Here is a 17,144-nt window from a genome sequence, read left to right on the forward strand (position 1 = left end):
GATAGCTACACATTGATACATAAATGGGAGGTATTCACTTTATAATCAGTGAAAAGAATGAATAGATTTCTAATGAATTACTTTTTCTTATTTCTTCATATATAGATTTATTCATTCATTCATCTACCATTTATTGAAGGCCTGTCATCTCCTAGGTGCTCTGTTTAGCATGAGGATGCAGAATTGAAAAAGCCCTGCCTCTGTCCTCATCTTAGTTAATTTATAGTGTGAGTGCCTGGGAGATTATTTCCATTCAGAACAGGGATCACTGTAAACTTGATGATTCTTGTTTCCAGTCTTTTTTCTTTCCCATTTACCTTCTATCCCATTCTAGTTTTTTACTCCCATTCCACATGAAAAATCGATTTTCATTGGTAATGTATTTGTTATTTTCTTCTTCCATCCAGTGTATCATTTTATAGTCATCATGATCTCTTGTCTCCTCCTGCTTCAGAGAAAGAGATATCAGACAGATACTTTATCTGGACTCTTATCCTTCATTTCTTACCTTTTCTTAGACTTTGATTCATAAATTCCCCTTGGTTATCATCAGTTTCTCTTTACTAATTCCTTTCCCTTGGTCTGTAGATTTGCTTATTTTCCTCATACACACTGAACAATATAAATGTGTATTTTTTGAGTTGGTGAATAAAGCAGCCAACCTTCTTTACCCCTGTTTTCCCCAAGCTTCTGCCCTCTGTAATTTGCCATTATAGCCATACTCATACTGGAGAGAGTAGCCTACATTATCTATGTCAGTTTACCTAATTCTCATTTATTTCCCAACTTCTGTAGTTTGACTTCTTATCACCATACTATTGAATTTCCCCTCCTAGTTACCAACTATCTGCCAAATATATTTGTTCCTTTTCTCTAGATTCTACTTGATTACTGCATTTGATACTGCTGACCAAAGGGGCTGACACCTTCGAGAATTTATTTGTTTGGCTTTCACAGCATTATTGTATTAATTCTTCCCTCTTTCTCTGACCCTTTCAGTTTCCTTTCTAACTTTTCATATGATTCCATTTCCATACTTTCTGGTTTTTCTCCCTTATACAAACATGTCCTCCCTTTGTTTTCAAATACTGCTTCTTCATTGTCTATCTCTTTTAAAATCCTTATTTTTAGTATTTTACTCAACATCTCCATTTGGTATTCTACAGATGTGTCAGATTAATTAATTAATTTTTTTCTTTATTCTCCATGATTTTATTTAAATTCAGGTCAGTTAACAAACAGTGTAGTATTAATTTTAGGAGTAGAATTTAGTGATTCATTAATTACCTATAACACCCAGTGCTCACCATAACAAGTACCCTCCTTAGTACCCGTCATTCATTTAGCCCATGCCTCCATTCATCTCCACTCCAGCAACCCTCAGTTTCTTCTCTCTAGTTTCTCTTATGGTTTGCCTCCCTCTCTGTTTTTATCTTATTTTATTTTTCTTCTCCTTTCCCTATGTTCATCTGTTTTATTTCTTTAATTCCACATTCAAGTGAGATCATACTGTATTAGTCTTTCTCTGACTGACTTATTTCACTTAGCACAGTACATTCTAGTTCCATCCATGGTGTTGCAAATGGCAAGACTCCATTCTCTTTGATGGCCTAGTAATATTCCAACACACACACACACACACACACACACACACACACACACCACCTCTTCTTTATCCATCCATCATCTCTTAGAGATTTGGGCTCTTTCCATACTCTAGCTATTGTTGATAGTGCTGCTATAAACACTGGGGTGCATGTGCTCCTTCGAATCAGCATTTTTGTATCCTTTGGATAAATACCTAGTAGTGCAATTGCTGGGTTATAGAGTAGTTCTATTTTTAACTTTTTAAAAAAAATTTATTTATTTATTCATGACAGACACAGAGAGAGAGGCAGAGACACAGGCAGAGGGAGAAGCAGGCTCCATGCAGGGAACCTGATGTGGGACTTGATCCTGGGTCTCCAGGATCACACCCTAGGCTGAAGGTGGCACTAAACCACTGGGCCACTGGGGCTGCCCTATTTTTAACTTTTTGAGGAAACTCCATACTGTTTTCCAGAGTGGCTGTACCAGTTTGCATTCCTACCAACAGTGTAAGAGTGTTCCCCCTTGTCTGCATCCATGCCAACATCTGTTTCCTGAATTGTTAATTTTAGCTATTCTGCAGATATGTCTGATTTAAATGATTGAAATGGAACATCTTTCTCTCTGAGCCTCTGTTCCTATATTCTTTAATAATTCACTTTTATGTTACCATCACCCATTTCAGTTCCTTATCGATGTATAACAAAGTACTCTAAAGTTTGTGATATAAAGCAAGAGCCATAATGTTCATAGATTCTGTGAGACAGGAATTTGGACACAACATAGCAGGGATGTCTAATCTTTATTCCACAGTGTTTGAAGCTTTACCAAGGAAGTCTCAAATGACTAGATCCGGAGGCTCTTCACTTGTATGCTTAATACTTGGATGGGAATGATTTGAAGGCTGAGCTCAGCTGGGAATGTTGATTGGAGTGCATTTTCATGGCCTTTCCATGTTACATGAGCTTCCTTACAGCATGGCAGCCTCAGCGTAGTCGTTTGACTTCTTACATAGTGGCTCAGGGCTCCAAGAGTTAATGTCCCAGGGAATAAGGAGGAAGCTGTATGGCCTCCTTTGACCTAACCTTAGTAGTCAGCCTAAATTCTGGATTGAAGTAGTCCTGTGCCTTCCCAGATTCAGGAGGAGGAAGCATTGACCTAGCTTCATGATGGGAGGGGTATCAAAAAGTACATGTCTATGTTTTAAAACTACCATGCTAGATCTGCTGGTATCTTACTTGGATAACTTGATATTAACCTTGTGTTTCATTTCTCCAATCACACTCTGCTTTTGTGTATCAGTCACTAAGTGCTGGCCTTTTTAATTTGGAGAAATATCTCCTTTTCTCCATTTTCATGAACCTTGGTAAGAATTTTATTACCTTTCACTTGAGAGTTTTCTGTAACCTCTTACTTGATCTACATAATCTCTCCCATCTTGAATTAAATAATAATTCCTCATATTGATTGTAGGATAATTTTTACTACATGCGGGTCTCTGTCCAAATTGCTTAGTTCTTCAAGGTTGACTCTACCTAAATTTCCACTCTACACTTGACTTTGTATTCTTTGCCTTCCTCAGCCACCTCTCTTCATCCTTCAGGTCTCCTGTGTTGCTATCACTCCCTATATGATGAAGTCTTGCTAGTGGCTTCAAATAATGTCATTTCTTCCTCTTTTGGTTCATATATTTATCTCCTGCCAGGATGGTAACTATAACTTCCATGAGGTCAGGGACTGTGTCTTAAATCATTTGCCACTATTCCCTGGCCTGTCATACATATTTGTTAAATGCTTGTGAGGTTGATTGAAAACAGAGTACACTTGTGTGGAATTCTTCAAAGGTTTGATGGAGTCACTAGACTTTATTAAATGTCTGTTAAAGTTTTTAAGTAAGGGAGTTTACATTCTGTGCTTCAACAATTTTATCTCATTTAAAACATATACAACAAAACCCAAAAAACTTATATTTGAAATATTATTCTTGTATGCCAGAAAATTTAGGGAAGTGGGGCAAATTTTATTAGATTTAAAACAAGCTTTGATAAGATTAATGGCTAGGGGAATAAAGTTGAAATCAGAATAATATTGTTTTCAGTTGTGGCATTTTAAAGTTTTAATTTCGGCCTTGAAATATCTCATGTTATAGATTTCATCACAGCCTATTTCTTTTTGGGCAGAACATGTGATACTTCACTTTTGGCAGTTGCACTGTGTGAAAGGGCTAGGGTCAGCACTGCTGTGCAGAAACAGGTCACTGAGCACTCAGATGAAAGGGGAAAAACTTTTAAAGAGTCTTTATTTATTGTTGGTATAATAAGACAAAACAATTATAAGCTTGAACCTCTCACCATGTTCTTGCTTCCTCCTCTGCCTCTCAAATGCTTTGCCAAATTAACCACATCAACCGATTTTATAGAAAACGGATTGCTGTTTTAAGTAGTTCTTTAGCTATTATTCTTAAGAAGCTTCTTCAGAAAGTCTCTCTCCTCTCTTCTCTTGTCTTCCAAAAGGACATAAGTTTCCTTTGTACTTTGATAAAAATCTTAAATGGTCACTTAAAGAGAACAGGCAGTATGTTCTACTTTAGTGCTTGGTAAAGTACAACTGCCTATTTTTCAACTGAGTTGGAAGGAAGAATTCTATCCTACTGTTGCTTTAAAAGATGATTTTATTACTGTCAGGACAGATAACAAGCTAGGATTTTCTAAGAGCAATAAATGACAAGTTGGTTTCGGCCTGTGGCTCTTAAACAATGTAACATTCTTAAATTAAGGTAGGAAAGATACTCAGGTAGTCTTTAAAAGCAGTCTAGATCCCCTGCATGGAGATAGGATTGCTCTCTGTTTAGATTTTTCCTGAATAGAATAAGACACACAATTTTCTCCAAACTCTGGAACAGCCTTTGCTCTGAAATCTGTGTTGGAATGTTATCTGGAGTGTGATGGGGCTCTTTGCCAGTCACCATGGAAACTGAACAGGCTCTATCTAGTTCTGTCCTTTGGGCTACTGGGGGTGGCTTAAATAAAAGATGACCAACATATCGAATCTTATTCTTTATATATATTTTTTTTCTTTAAAAGTGATTAAAAATATAGCTTATTTAAGAGAGAATAGGACACCTGTGTCATTTCTATTAGGCTATTTAAAATATTCAATGCAGTTGAAGAGTATTCTGGCCAAGAAACATGAATGAAAATTTTCATTTCGGTTGGGCATAATTCCATTGGTTTGTGAGTTTGTCTATTGGCTTTTGTGCTTATATACGCAACAGAATAGCAAATGCTAAATTTCCATTTACCTGCTTAGTGATGGAAGAGAACTTGTTATAGAAATGAAGACATGGGTATTATTTTATCATACCATTGCCAAATGAAATGGGGTTTAAGTGATGATGGCAGAGACGTGAAAGTTAAAAGTGCCTGTGAGCAATTGAGATAATTAAGTATATTATAGATATTCAATAGTACCTCTTCCAAAATGACCAGTCTATCTAAAGTTAGGGAAGGCTTTATATTTATGGTGATTAGAAGTTTGAACCTAGCTAGCCTCTCTTATTTCCTTAGTGGGACTGGTGAACAGAAGAGGAAGATCTGAGCAGAAATTATCTGAGGAATTGCCTGATGCTGATAGAAGAGTCTTTTTTTTTTTTTTAATTAGCGAATTTAAAAAACTGAGGTAAAATTCATATTGACCAAGAGTTTTGTGTTATGGGACACACTGATTGCATTGTTCCACTTCAAGAATTTGTTCAATTTTCAAGGGGTAACTCTGATTAAAAAGGTATAGTGGGGAAACCTGGATGGTTCAGTCAGTTAAGGTCATGATCCCAGAGTTCTGGGATCAAACCCTTCATCAGGCTCTCTGCTCAGTAGGGAGCCTGCTACTCCCTCTCCCTCTGCCTGCTTGTGTTCTCTCTCTCTCTCTGTCAAATAAATAAAATCTTAAAAAAAAAAAAGGCATAGTGGGAAATTGGGTGGTTAGGGTTCCTGTTGGTTATTTCAAATAACATGATTTCCTTTAATGTCTAATAACATCTATTTGTATGAAATTAAAATGAAGAGTGTAATACTTAATGCTTTTACAAATATACTTTCATTTGTTCAAGTATATACTGAGTATTTACCATTTATTGGATACTTTTCTGAGTCCTGAAGATATAGTGGTAAAAAAGTCTAAGTTTCTGCTTTTTTCTAGTGTTTTTATGTTCTGAGTTTATATTCTAGTACAAGAAATATAATAGATAAATATATACTTTTAGGTGGTAATAAGAGATGTGAAAGATTGTAAAACAGTGTAAGGATGGAAGTGATGGAAGGTGTTTTTTTAGATGGGGTTGTCAGGAAGGGTCTTTCTTAAGACATTTGAATCGAGGTCTAAATGAATTGAGAAACTGGGCCACAGGAAAAGCAGAAGCCCTGAGGTTGACTCAACTTGGCTTATTATAGAGAATAGCAGGAAAGTCAGTGTGACTAGAGTGGACCCAGGGAGCGGTAGTCAGGGATTTGTTATGCAAACCCTTATGAGCTATGGTGGAAATTTTGGATTTTTTTTCTAGAAATGATGTAGTGGATTTTTGACCAAGGCAGTGACATGATTGAATTTACTCCTTAAAAGGATGTGGCCGTATTATAGAGTGTAGATATAAGGGGATAACAATAGAAGCAGGGAGACTTGCCTAGTTTAAGCTAAAGATGATAGCTTGGACTGTGATCCCCAATGGTGTAGTGGTGTAGTGGTATTTAGGTTCTAAAAATATTTTGAGGATAGAGACAGGAGGATTTGCTGATGAATTGGATGTGGATGTTTAAGGAAATAGATGGTTTCTTGTTTTTTTGTTTTTTTATATAGTAAAATAATTTATATAATTTAATATTTTAACCATTTTTATATAGTTCATTGACATTAAGTGCATTCACAGTGTTATACAACCATCACCACGATCCATCCCCAAAACTGTTTCATCATCCCAAACTGAAATTCTGTATCCATTAAATAGTGGAGTCCCTATTTCCTCTATTCCCAGCCCATGGCATTTGTCATTCTACTTTTGTTCTCTATGAATTTGGCTATTCTAGGTATAACAAAACCATATAAACAGAATCATACAATATTTGTCATTTTGTGTCTGCTTCTTTCACTTAGCATAATGTTTTCAATTTTTATCCATGGTGTACCATGTATCAGAATTTCATTTCCTTTTTTTTTTTTTAAAGATTTTATTTATTTATTCATAAGAGACACAGACAGAGGCAGAAACACAGGCAGAGACAGAAGCAGGCTCCCTGCAGAGAGCCCAATGCAGGACTTGATCCCAAGACCCCTGGATCAGGACCTGAGCCAAAGGCAGATACTCAACCACTGAGCCACACAGGTATCCCCCAGAATTTCATTTCTTTTTAGGTTTCTTGATTTTGGTTTAAGCAACTGTGAGAGAGTTTAAAAAATTGATATTTATAAAAAATGTTCTACTTGGTATAGCACATTGGTTTTAAGTGGTTGCCTTATTATTTTATTAGCCAATTCGCTTCCTTTCTTTGTCTTAAAATGGTAGTAAACTATGATATTTTAGGAGTTCTCTGAGGACTTAAAATTTGTGTCAAGATGACGTGGGTATTGACAAGAATGGTTATTTCCAAAAACTGCAAGGTATAGAAATTTTACCATGGTAGGGACAGTTGAAAATTAATAGATGACAGTGATAATAGGATAGAGGGGGCTTGTTTATGAATGGTGTATTTTTGTAAGCAAACACCAGCTGCACATGACTAAGAGTGGCTATTCATCCAGGGGAAGGACATTTTGAGGAAAATTGGTGTCTTGGTTTTTTCTTTTCTTTCTTTAATAGCAGAGAGGCTTTTTAGTTAGACTGCTGGTCTCTTCTTTTCCAAAGGATTAGGTTTCAAAAGAAGGATCAGACCACTCTGGTGGGGTGTGATAGGGTAGAGGACATATTTGGAATAAGAAGGATTTGCAACATACTGGGGTAGAACTTTCCCTAGGTACCATGGTTCTTAGGCATTTGACCAAGTACTTAAGAGCCAAATCTTAATATTACTTGTTTTTCTTCATTTAACGAGAATTGCTCAGCTTAATTAGCTCTCAGTTTTGTTCCTACAGTGGTCACACCACAGAGCTTGTGAATATCAGTTCTTCTAAAAGAATTTTCCCTATTATAAATAATACATGTTTTGAGCATCAAATATTTGTAAAAGTAGTCTGGTAGTAGTAGAAATTGTTTTTATAAGGGAGAAAAAAGGGGTTTGATTTCATGTTACCAAAGGATGTTATAAGTAATCAAAAGAAAAAGGAAAATTTGTGAATCTTGAAAGTCTATCAAATGTCATTTTTAAAAGAGGAAATTGAAGTCAGGAAAGAACAGATTTGCTTGGAAACAAGCCCTATAAATGGAACTTGAGTAGCTAACATCTGCCTTCGACAAAATCCCCTGCAAAGCTGCTACTTCTCCTTGTAGTCCTTGAGTTAGGGCTCTGATATTTTCATATTTGCCATGGAAATGATTGTGATAATATAAATGATGTTTTATTTTTATACATGATTAAATAGAAAAAATGGAAGCCAGCTGTTGTTGAAGTGCGTGTCTTATGAAACATTGCAGAGAATGCGACATAGGCAGTAATAAATCAAAGGTGGCAGAGAGGGTATTGCTGAGGGTCATGGAACAGATGGGATGGGACAGATAACCTATCTTGGTGACTCTTGGTTTTGGCTCTGGCAGAGTTGGATAGGTTAGCTAATTATATTACATGGCCTGTGGTTTTATGACTCAGTTTGTGAAACTGGAGAACCCGAGGCATTCCTCTATAGTGTGTTTATTAACTATCTGCTATATGTCTGTTCTATATAGTAGGAATTTTGGATAGAGTGGTGAACAAGACAGTCAACTTGTTTATTTACATCTGTGATAAGTGCCACAAAGAAGAAATCCCATTGTCAGGGGAGCATTTAACAGAATACTGGTCCTAACCTGAGGGTTGAGGGAGGACTTCCCAGAGGAAGTAATGGTAGCTGCTTTCCTACAAGCACCATTACTCTATCACATTAGTCTTTTTTAGTTAGTTTTACTTTTTTAAAGGTAATTCTTATTTGTCTTCTCCTTCTATGTCTCCTTCTCCTTCCTTTCTCCCGAGTGAAAATGAAAACTCCTGGAGAGCAAGGGCCTTTGTGCCAGGAAACCCTGACTGGAAAGAAGCATGGGTGGGGTGGTGTTATGAAGGAACTGAAAAGGCCAGTGAGGTAGTTGTGAGTCATTGTGAGAGGGAGAGTAGTAACCTTAGTGACCTTGTCAAGAATTTTAGAATTTCCTAAATGGCAGTGGAAAGCAATTTTAAACAGTAGATAGACATGATCAGATTTGCTTTAAAGTTGCTTTACTGCCACATGGAGAATGGATGGGGGATATTAGAGTAGGCACAGGAGACCAATTTAGGCTGTTACACAAAGCTAAGCAGGAGAGCATGGTGATGTCTTAAACTAGGGTGTTGGCAGTGGAAATGGAAGTGGAGTTTTGGTAGGTCTTGACGATGGACTGGATATGGGAGAGGAAAGGAAGGATCAGCGATGACCTCCATTCCGTGTTTCTTGATTGTTCAGCTGAATTGATATCAGATACATTTTCCCAACGCATTTGAAAAATCCTCCTCTTCAGATTTGGTATATAGTAGAATTGCCCCTGATTGTGAAAACTCAGTAAGTGTGTTGAACTTTTCCAGTCAACTTTTGGTCAGGATAGAAGAGCACAATAGTTGTTAGTCTATTATTTCACCTACTAATAAGTAATATATAGCCTTGCTTAAGGTTTGCTAATTGTTATTATTGGATGGAGTCCTACTGCTTTTAAAACTTTAAAAAATTAAAAAAAATTTTTAATTGGAGTTCAATTTGCCAACATATAGCATAATACCCAGTGCTCATCCAGCCAAGTGCCCCCCTCAGTGCCCATCACCCAGTCACCCCAACACCCCCCCCCCCCCCCCCGCTCACCTCCCTTTCCACTAACCCTTGTTCGTTTCCCAGTTAGGAGTCTCTCATGTTCTGTCACCCTCACTGATATTTTCACTCATTTTCTCTCCTTTCCCCTTTATTCTCTTTCACTAATTTTTATATTCCCCAAATGAATGAGACCATATACTGTTTGTCCTTCTCCGATTGACTTATTTCACTCAGCATAATACCCTCCAGTTCCATCCACGTTGAAGCAAATGGTAGGTATTTGTCGTTTCTAATGACTGAGGAATATTCCGTTATATACATAGACCACATCTTCTTTATCCATTCATCTTTTGATGGGCACAGAGGCTCCTTCCACAGTTTGGCTATTGTAGACATTGCTGCTATAAACGTTGGGGTGCGGGTGTTCTGGCGTTTCACTGCATCTTTTTAATTTTAATTCCAGTATAGTTAACATACAGTGTTATATTGGTTTTAGATGTACAATATAATGATGCAGCAATTCTATACACTACTTAGGGCTCATTATGATAAGTGTACTCACACTTCACCAATCCCCCACCCCCACCCCAGTAATCATCAGTTTGTTCTCTATAATTAAGAAATTGTTTCTTAGTTTGTCTCTCTGTTTTTTTTTCCCCCTTTGGTCATTTGTTTTGTTTCTTAAATTCCAGATAAAAGTGAAATCATATGGTTTTTGTTTTTCTCTGAGTTATTTTGCTTAGCATTTTACTCTGGCTCCATCCATGTTTTTGCAAATGGCAAGATTTCATTCTTTTTTTATGGCTGAGTAATATTTGTGTGTGTGTGTATGTGTGTGTGTGTGTGTTTCTTTATCCTTTTATCCATTGATGGACATTTGGGCTGCTTCTGTAGTTTAGCTATTGTAAATAATGCTGCAGTAAACATGGGGTTGTATATATTCTTTCAAAATAATGTTTTTGTATTCTTTGGGTAAATCCCCAGCATTGTGATTACTGGTTTGTAGGGTAGTTCTGTTTTTAATTTTTTGAGGAACCTCCATACTGGTTTTCACAGTAGCTATACCAGTTTGCATTCCTGGAACCAACAGTGCAAGAGAGTTCCTTGTCTACATTCTCATGAACACTTAACTGTTTTTGGTGTTTTTGATTTTAGCCATTCAGACAGGTGTGAGATGATATCTCATTGTTTTCATTTGCATTTCCCTGATGATGAGTGATGTTGAGTATCTTTTCATGTGCCTATAGGCTATCTGCATATCTTTTTTGGAGAAATGTCTGTTTATATCTTCTGCCTACTTTTTCTTTTTCTTTTTTTTTTTTTTTTTGTTGTTGAGTTGTGTAAGTTCTTTATATGTTTCAGATACTAATCTTTTATTGGATATGTCATTTGCAAGTATTTTCTCCCAGTCAGTAGATTGTCTTTTAGTGTTGTTGATTGTTTCTTTTGCTGGGCAGAAGCTTTTTATTTTGATGTAGTCCCAATAGTTTGTTTTTGCTTTCGCTTCCCTTGCATCAGGGGACCTATATAGAAAAAAGTTGCATGACTGGTGTCAGAAAAATTACTGCCTGTGCTTTCTTCTAGGATTTTTATGGTTTCAGGTCTTATCTTTAGATCCTTAATCCATTTTGAGTTAATTTTTGTGTGTGGTAAAATAGAGTGATCCAATTTCATTCTTTTGCATGTAGCTGTCCTGTTTTCCCAGCACCATTTCTTGAAGAGACTTTCTCATTTCATATTTTTGGCTCTTTTGTTGAAGATTAATTGGCCGTATATCATGGGTTTATTTCTGGGCTTTCTGGCTTGTTCTGTTGATCTATATGTCTGTTTGTTGTGCCAGTATCACTGTTTTGGTTACTGCAGCTTTGTAGTATAACTTGAAATCTGGAATTGTGATAACTCTAGCTTTGCTTTTCTTTTTCAAGATTGCTTTGGCTATTCAGAGTCTTTTGTGATTCCATGTGAATTTTAGGATTTTTTGTTCTAGTTCTGTGAAAATGCTATTGGTATTTTGATAGAGATTGCATTAAATCTAGATTCCTTTGAGTAGTATTGACATTGTAACAGTATTATTCTAATTCTATATTCTGTATTATTCTAATGCATAAGCATGAAATATCTTTCCATTTATTTGTGTTGTCTTCAGTTTCTTTCATCAGTGTTTTATAGTTTACAGAGAACAAGTCTTTTACTTTCTTGGTTAAGTTTATTCCTAGGTATTTTGTTATTTTTGGTGCAATTATAAATGGAATCCTTTTTTGATTTCTTTGTTGCTTTATTAGTGTTTATTTATTTTTTTTGCTTTATTAGTGTTTAGAAATACAACAAACTTCTATACAATGATTTTGTATCCTGTGACCTAACTGAATTCATTTATCAGTTCTAGTAGTGTTTTGGTAGAATCTTTAGGGTTTTCTTTTTTTTTCCCCTAGGCTTTTTTTTAAAATTTAATTTTAGTTAAATTATGGTTTAGTTAACATATAGTTTAGTGTTGGTTTCAGGAGTAGAATTTAGTGATTCATCAATTACATATAACACACAGTGCTCATCACAGGTACCCTCCTTTAATACTCATCACCCATTTAGCCCATCCCCCTTCACTCCCCTCCCATCCAGCAACCCTCAGTTTGTTCTTTCTAGTTAAGAGTCTCTTATGGTTTGCCTCCCTCTCTGTTTTTATCTTATTTTATTTTTCCTCTCCTTCCCTTATGTTCATCTGTTTTGTTTCTTAAATTCCACACTCGAGTGAGATCATAGGGTATTTGTTTCTCTGACTGACTTATTTCACTTAGCATAATACATTGTAGTTCCATCCTTGGTGTTGCAAATGGCAAGATTCCATTCTTTCTGATGGCTGAGTAATATTCTGTTACACACATGACCACCACCACCACCACCTCTTCTTTATCCATTCATCAACCCATAGACATTTGGGCTCTTTCCATACTCTAGCTATTGTTGATAGTGCTGCTATAAACATTGGGGTGCATGTGCTCCTATGAATCAGCATTTTTGTATCCTTTGGGTAGATACCTAGTAGTGTAATTGCTGGGTCATAGAGTAGTTCTATTTTTAACTTTTTGAGGAAATTCCATACTGTTTACAGAGTGGCTGTGCCAGTATGCATTATGTGTAAGAGGGTTCCCCTTTCTATGTTTCCTTGCCAACATCTGTTGTTTCCTGAGTTGTTAATTTTAGCCATTCTGAGAGGTATGAGGTGGTATCTCATTGTGGTTTTGATTTGAATTTCCCTGATGATGAGTGAAGTTCAGCATTTTTTCATGTGTATTTTACCCATGTGTATGTCTTCTTTGGAAAAATGTCTGTTCATGTCTTCTGCCCATTTCTTAATTGGATTATTTATTTTTTGGGTGTTGAGTTTGGTGAGTTCTTTTTTTTTTTTTTAAAGATTTTATTTTTTTAATTTTTATTTATTTATGATAGAGAGAGAGAGAGAGAGAGACAGACAGAGACACAGGCAGAGGGAGAAGCAGGCTCCATGCACCGGGAGCCCAACATGGGATTCGATCCCGGGTCTCCAGGATCGCGCCCTGGGCCAAAGGCAGGCGTCAAACCGCTGCGCCACCCAGGGATCCCGGTGAGTTCTTTATAGATTCTGGATACTAGCCCGTTATCAGATATATCATTTGCAAGTATCTTCTCCCATTTTGTTGGTTGCCTTTTAGTTTTGTTGACGGTTTCCTTCACTGTGCAGAAACTTTTATCTCGACGAGGTCCCAGTAGCTCATTTTTGTTTTTGTTTCTTTTGCCTCCAGAGATGTGTCTAGTAAGAAGTTGCTACAGCTGAGATCAAAGAGGTTGCTGCCTGTTTTCTCCTCTAGGATTTTGATATTTTCTACATTTAGGTATTTCATCCATTTTGAATTTATTTTTGTGTATGATCTAAGAAAGTGGTCCAGTTTCATTCTTTGCCTGTTGCTGTCCAGTTTCCCCAGCACCATTTGTTGAAGAGACTGTCTTTTTTCCATTGGATATTCTTTCCTGCTTTGTTGAAGATTAGTTGACCATTTAGTTGTGGATCCATTTCTGGGTTCTCTATTCTGTTCCATTGATCTTTGTGTGTGGTAAAATAGAGTGATCTATTTTGTGTCTGTTTTTGTGCCAGGACCATACTGTCTTGATTATAACTTTGTAATACAGCTTAAAGTCTGAGATTGTGATGCTTCCCACTTTGCTTTTCCTTTTCAACATTCCTTTGGCATTTCGTTTTTTTTTTTTTTCTGGTTCCATACAAATTTTTTAGGATTGTTTGTTCTAGCCCTGTGAAAAATGCTATTGGTATTTTTGGTAGGAATTGCACTGAGTGTGTAGATTGGTTTGGGTAGCATAGACATTTTAACAATATTTGTTCTTCCAGTCCATGAGTGTGGAATATTTTTCCATTTCTTTGTGACTTCTTCAGTTTCTTTCATAAATGTTCTATAGTTTTCAGCATACAGATCTTTTACCTCTTTGCTTAGATTTATTCCTGGATATCTTACAGTTTTAGTTGCAATTATAAATGAGATTGAACCCTTGATTTCTCTTTCTGCTGCTTCATTATTGCTGTATAGAAGTACAACAGATTTCTGTATGTTGATTTTATATCCTGGACTTTGCTGAGTTCTTCTATCAGTTTTAGCAATATTTTTGTGGAGTTCTTTGAGTTTTCTATATCGAGTATCATGTCATCTGCGAAGAGTGAAAGTTTGACTTCTTCCTTGGCGATTTGAATACCTTTTATTTCTTTTTTGTTGTCTGATTGCTGCGGCTGGACTTCCAGTACTATGTTGAACAACAGTGGTTGTCTACAATCATTGTAAACATCTCTGTCGTGTTCTTGACCTTAGGGGAAAGGTGCTCAGTTTTTTCCCATTGAGGATGAAATTAGCTGTGGGTCTTTCATATATGGCCTTTATGATAGTTGAGGTATGTTCCTTTTATCCTTACTTCCTTGAGGGTTTTTATTAAGAAAGGAATTTTGTCAAATGCTTTTTCTACATCTAGTGAGAGGATCTTTTGGTTCTTGTCCTTTCTGTTATTAATGTAGTGTATCATGGTGATTGTTTTGCAGATACTGAACCACCCCTCAAGCCCAGGAATAAATATCACTTGATCATAGTGAATCATCCTTTTAAAGTATTGTTGGATTCAGGTAGTATCTTGTTGAGGATTTTTGTATCCATGTTCATCAGGGATATTAGTAATTCTCCTTTTTGATAGGGTCTTTATTTGGTTTTAGAATCAAGGTAATGCTGGCCTTATAGATTGAGTTTAGAAGTTTTCCTTCTATTTCTATTTTTTGGAATAGTTTCAAAAGAATAGGTGTTAATTCTTCTTTAAGTGTTGGTAGAATTCCTCTGAGAAACCATCTGGCCCTGGATTCTTGTTTGTTGGGAGATTTTTGATTACTGATTCAATTTCTTTGCTGGTAATGGATCTGTTCAGATTTTCTGTTTTTTCTTGTTTCAGTTTTCGTAGCTTATATCTTTTAGGAATGTATCCATTTCTCCCAGATTGCCCAGTTTGTTGGCATATAATTGCTCATAATATTCTCTTATAATTGTTTGCATTTCTGCGGTTGTGATCTCTCCTCTTTCATTCATGATTTTATTTATTTGGATTCTTTCTCTTTTCTTTTTGATAAGTCTGGCAAAGGGTTTATCAGTTTTGTTAATTCTTTCAAAGAACCAGCTCCTAGTTTCATTGATCTGTTCTACTGGTTTTTGTTTTTTGTTTTTTTTTAAAAGGTTTTATTTATTTATTCATGAGAGATACACAGAGAGAGAGAGAGGTAGAGACACAGGCAGAGGGAGAAGCAGGCTCCATGCAGGGAGCCCAACGTGAGACTTGACCCCGGGTCTCCAGGATCATGCCCTGGGTGGCAGTGCTAAACGCTGAGCCACCCAGGCTGCCCTAATCAGGAAATTAAATAAGAAATTTTAAAAATACATAAAAGCAAATAAAAACACGACAGTCTAAAACCTGTCTGGAAGGAAGGCAGTCATCAGAGGGAAGTATCTAGCAATATAGGCTCTTCTCAATGAGCAAGGAAACTCTGAAATACACAACCTAACCTTATACCTAAAGGAGCTGAGAAAAAGAAGAGCAAATAAAATCTAAAACCAGCAAAAGGGAAATTATTAGGATAAGAGCAGAAAAAAAAAAAAACAATCCCACAAAATCCTGATTTGTGACCCAGTATGTGATCTGTTTTGGAGAATGTTCCATGTGTGCTTGAAAAGAATGTGTATTCTACTGCTTTAGGATGAAATGCTTTGAATATATCTGTTAAATCCATCTAGTCCAGTGTATTCAAAGCCATTGTTTCCTTGTTGATTGCTTTGATAATCTGTCCATTGCTGTGAGTGGGGTGTTAAAGTCCCCTATTATTATTGTATTATTATCAATGAGTTTCTTTAAATTGTTATTAATTGATTTATGTATTTGGGTGCTCCCAAGTTGAGGGCATAAATATTTACAATTGTTAGATCTTCTTGTTGGATAGACCCCTTTATTATGAGAGAGTGCCGTTCTTCATTTCTTATTATATTCTTTGGTTTAAAATCTGGTTTAAAAAATAAATACAATCTAGTTTATCTGATAGAAGTATGGCTACTCCAGCTTTATTTTGATGTCCATTAGCATTAGCTTGATAGATGGCTTTCCACCCCCTCACTTTCAATCTTGTGGTGTCTTTGGGTCTAAAATGAGTCTTTTGTAAGCAGCATATCAATGAGCCTTGTTTTTTTTTTTAAATCCATTCTGATACCCTATATCTTTTGTTTTTTGTATTTTTCTTTATGTCTTTTGATTCAGCATTTAGACCATTTGCACTCAGAGTAATTATTGATATGAATATGGTACCATTATATTACCTATAAAGTCATTGTTCCTGTAGATTATCTCTACTCCTTTCTAGTCTTTGTTGCTTTTGGTCTCTCTTTCCTGCTCCAAAGGCCCTCTTTTATATTTCTTAACAGAGCTGTTTTAGTGTTCATGAATTCCTTTTGTTTTTGCTTATCTTGAAAACTCTCTCCTGTTCTAAATGACAGTCTTGCTGGATATAGTATTCTGGGCTGCATGTTTTCTCATTCAACACATTGACTATATCATGCCACTGTCTTCTGGCTTGCTGTGTTTCTGTGGACAGGTCTCTGCTAACCTTATGTGTCTATCCTTATAGGTTAAGGATATTTTGTCCCTAGCTGCTTTCACAATTCTCTCTTTTTCTTTATATTTTCCAAGTTTCCCTATGATATGTCTTGGTGTCGACCTGCTTTTGTTGATTTTTTGGTTAGTTTCCCTTGCTTCTTGGACTTGAATGGCTATATCTGTCTCTAGATTAGGGAAATTCTTAGCTATAATTGTTCAAATAGACCTTCTGCCCTTCTTTTCTGTTCTTATTCTTCTGGGATTTCTCCTATATGGATATTATTGTGTTTTGTGGAATCTTTGAGTTCCCTAAGTCTGTATTCATGACCTAGGAGTTTTCCTCTTCTCAGCTTCATCATTTTCTGTAATTATCTTCCATATCACGGATGTGATTCTCTGCTTTTTCCATTCTCATTGTGATTACATCCAGTTGATTCTGCATCACAGTT

At 36.2% G+C, this 17,144-nt stretch overlaps 1 protein-coding gene across 22 annotated transcripts in view; it reads left to right on the top strand.

The window, feature by feature from the left end:
• NUBPL (NUBP iron-sulfur cluster assembly factor, mitochondrial) overlaps positions 1-17,144 on the top strand; it is a 231,053-nt gene that overhangs the window by 18,999 nt on the left and 194,910 nt on the right. The gene's annotated exons all lie outside the window — the stretch shown is intronic.

Source organism: Canis lupus, chromosome 9 (assembly GCF_048164855.1).
Source record: "Canis lupus baileyi chromosome 9, mCanLup2.hap1, whole genome shotgun sequence".
Lineage (NCBI taxonomy): Eukaryota > Metazoa > Chordata > Mammalia > Carnivora > Canidae > Canis > Canis lupus.